A 4,222-nucleotide genomic window follows, 5' to 3' on the forward strand; every position below is an offset into this window, starting at 1 on the left:
TAGAGGGTTTTTCATTCTTCATTTTCAAAGTAGCTCAAGCTGAGTCTGATTGAATGAAGAGCATGTACAAACACCAATTTTCTAAAATGGATTAAGGGGTTGGCTTTGACTAGACCATTCTGACACATGCATATGATTTGATCTGAACCATTCCATTACAGCTCTGACTTTATGTTTAGGTTTGTCCTGCTGGAAGGTGAAGCTGTTTTAAAGTTTCTGATGGATTGTCTTTGAGGATTGTCTGTCCATCCTCCCAGTAGCTCTGATCAGCTTTGTTGTTGCTACTGAAAAAAATGCATGACCACAACATGACGCATCCACTACCATGTTTCACAGGATCGTGTTTTCACATTGATGTGAGGTGCTACAGGGGTTTAAGTTTTTCGCCAAAAACTTTAATATTTATACCGATCATGACTTCTGAATGCAAATGGTTGCAATGGATTGTGTTTAGGTGTGTCAGATTCAAATAGGCTTATTAAAACAAAACAACAACGTCAAAGTTACAAGTCATTTTACTTCCATGTTAAAATTGTGGCACTTTATGTTGGTCTACTCCATGAAACAGCAATGAAATATTATGACGTTTTATTTGTAAAGGGACAAAAGGTGGAAAAGTTGAGGAGAGATGGTCTCTTGTGCAGGGGACTGTAAAATAAAAATATATATATTTATAATATATCGGTAAAGTCAAAGTAATTAAGTAGTGCTTATGTGTGGCATGAATAAATGTCAATAGAGTGTTTTGAGATCCGCATAGACAGCATGCATGACTAAAAATGGACTTTTATATATTTTTAGTCCCCATATAAGGACAACAGACAACTGTGTAACACAGTGTAGACATCAAAAGTTGTTTCTGAACACTTCACAGTTGTAGGTCCTAAATCTATTAGTAGTCTATATTTATAGTGTTGTGAAAGCAGTCTGACTGCTTGGCCTGGGAAAACCCCTGCCTGCTGTCCGTCTCCTGCCTTGCCTATTGGGTCAGAGTGACTCTCATGCTCTCATGCTCTTTGACATGCCACAACAAACGGTGGACAAGGAGAGAAGTAACATCAAAACATGTTACTCTTCATCCCCTGTGTAAATAAAGTATAAGAAGACAATGCACGAAAAGACTTCTACTCATAAAAAGTGTTTCACTTCCTTTCAGGTTTTTTTTTTAATTTGTCATTTTTTAAGCAGATGCATCAGGATTGCTCTCTTTTCACAAACTATTTTGAGCCATTTATTATTCACCACTTCATTGGAAAGAAAGAGTGGGTGAGAGAGAAAGTGAGAAGAGCAGAGAGGGTAAACAATTTCTGGTGAAACACAAACTGTGAGAAGTTTCATAATATGATAGATGACTGTCGTTTTTCAAAAATCTGGGTTTTGTTATTATTTGTGTTGCTCGGGCACTTAGATGGCTGCACAAAATGTTTTTATGTAAAGTAAAATTTTAATACATTGAGGTATTTTCAGAGAGTGAAAGTCTACAGTGAAATTTCTTACATTTGAATAGATTAAAAACACATGCATAATAACATTTATCAACTTAATAGTGAAAAGATTGCAGTAAAAGTTTTGTTTTCCATTAAGTCACAGCCCGGTCTTTTAAAATCCATAAAAGATCTGGCAGAAAAGAGAGAAATCAAGTGTTCCTTGTCTGTAGCTGAAATGTAAATTTCCATGGCCTGGATTAAACTTCAGATATTTTAAACTTAATCTAAAATATCACAAAATATGCAATGAGATTGTAGTTAAGCCTATTGGCCTTAAGAAATTAAAATATGTATTTTTTTTACAGTGTAATAAAGCAGCAGTAAATGGGATTTCAAACACAAATATGCATAAACAAATTTATTGTAAAATTTTCCATAAACCTCATTTGGATGCATGTTTTTCAGTATTGTTTTTATTCAGAGGGGTTAGTTGCATCAGCAGTAAGGCTGATGAAACAGTAGTACGGAGGATCAAAATATTTTGGTTTTGTGCAATTTTTTGTTTTACTTTCTCATATCGTCTTCTATTGAGGAAAAGGTTTTAGTCTAGTTTGTTGCTAAAATAATATTATAGAAAAATAACAGCATACATACAGGCATCATATATTTCATAAGTAACAGAGAAAAGTTAAAAAAGGCTTGCTCATGTCTGAGGATTTATTTGAAAAATAGATTTAATTTTGGCCTTATTAAGGGGTTTAGCAAAACCAAAATAGATATCTTGTTTCCACTGACAACAGGAGTGTATTTATTATAATGTGGAAGTCAAACTAACTTCCACATTAGTGGAATAAGTCAAACTAACACAATACCCACAAGACTCATTGTTTAACTAACAAATCTTGATCATTATAAATGACAACATCAAATGCAGTTTAAAATTCTATATTTTTAATGAAAATAAAACTAGTTATAAAGAAAACCTTACCGTTCCAGAGTCATCATCCACGTCACGATGCTTAGATTTCTATCAGCTCTTCTGTGTATCTTGCAAGCAGGTGTCATAACTCCTTTTTTCAGATCACGTACATGTGTGTATTTGTCAGTGTTGTACAGAAGCACAGAGTGAGTTTTTTCCTCTATGTGTCTCTGTAAATCCAACACGTGGCTATTTGATGTGTGTAAACTTGTGCAGTTTATGTTTTTCGGTGCCTTTGGCGCTCACATCGTCACATAGCTCTCCTCTGTGTATTGAGAAGTCTGTGTGGTTTGTGCTAAAGTGTGTGAGTGTGTAATCCTTAGTGCATAACAACTCAACAGAAGAGGCATTGTGTCACCAACACCATCAGCAGAGAGTCTGTATGTTGGGACCAGAGTTTCCATCATTAACTGTCCCACTGGGCCTCAGAACTTGGAGCCGCAAGGAGAACAGTTTGCTTGCATGCAAAACTTAAACATGCAGAAACGTTGCAAGGTAACAGTTGCTTTTCTGTATGTCTACCTATTCTATGAGTTCTATTCTATGAGAAAACACAATACCTGGCCAAGTATTTCAACTGCTTAAAGTTAAGGGAAATAGTATTTGCTGCCCTCCAGATTTCTTTTCTTGCTCTTTTTTCATTTTAGATGAATATAACATGATGAACTACAAAAATATTTTATGTCATTATTTCATAAATAAAGGACAATTATGCAAACATTTGTGGCTTTATATTGAAAAGAAGGAACTGTCTCTAATTGCTAGATAGTAAGTGGTATGATCACTGTAGACAGCAACATTTGTCATCCATCGTTTTGATGACAAGTTTTATGTTGATTAAATTGTTGTGAAGAAATTTTGGTCCTCACTACTCTAAATAATTTTTCAAAATCCATACACTTTTTTTTGCAAAAATCTCAATTGGCTTTATTTGCAGTCTTTGAGAAAGACTCTTGTTTAAAATAAATCCAAAAACCAAACATTATTTTTAAAAAGTCAAGCAGATATTGTGATTTTCACTTGAACACTGTTACCAAGAAATGAGCCACGATTCTGTAGTGTCCGAGACATTGGTGTGTGTTCTGAACAATTTTCAGTTTTGTTGACACAACAAACACTAACAGTGGCACATCCACCCTATAGGCTGGAAATAGAAGCAAACTATTCCTTTAAAACTTGACAGAATTTGGAAATAGCATGAAGTTTCTCCCAAAGCTTGGATTTAAACTGTGATGAAACTTTTTGATTTATGCTGACTCTCTTAACAGAAAAATAGGAAAATATTCTAAGACGAATAATGCAAATGTTTTGTTGCATTGCAAAAACAATGTTAAACAAACATTTGTCCACTGCTATAGCAATTCTGCTTCTGATTTTGCAATATTATTCTTTGAAGTGTTGTTTTCATGCTTTCTCATCTGTGTATTCATGCAAATGTTCCCTCTAGTGGGAATCAAACCTCTTCAGCCCTCAAGAGGAGGCTCAGCCTAAGATACTGAAGACCTAAATACATTCACCAAGACACACAAACACACACACACACATAGACCTACACATAAATACTTGAGCTAGATAAACGTATGCATCTCTTGTGTGGAAACTGAGCAGACACACAAAAGCTGCAGCTCTTGTTGAATGGGAAGGGAGGAGGAAGCAGAGAAGGAAAAGAATGGGGAAACAGCTGGTTTGCAGAAGATAATTCTAAAAAGGAATGTCTAAAATTATTCACAAGTATTGCTACTTCCAGAAAACTGGAATGCATTATACAAATTATATATGAAGCATGAAGACACAACAAAAAAGACTTATGTTGTTG

The sequence above is a fragment of the Gambusia affinis genome, linkage group LG07 (genome assembly GCF_019740435.1).
Source record: "Gambusia affinis linkage group LG07, SWU_Gaff_1.0, whole genome shotgun sequence".
In the NCBI taxonomy this organism is placed as follows: Eukaryota; Metazoa; Chordata; class Actinopteri; order Cyprinodontiformes; family Poeciliidae; genus Gambusia; species Gambusia affinis.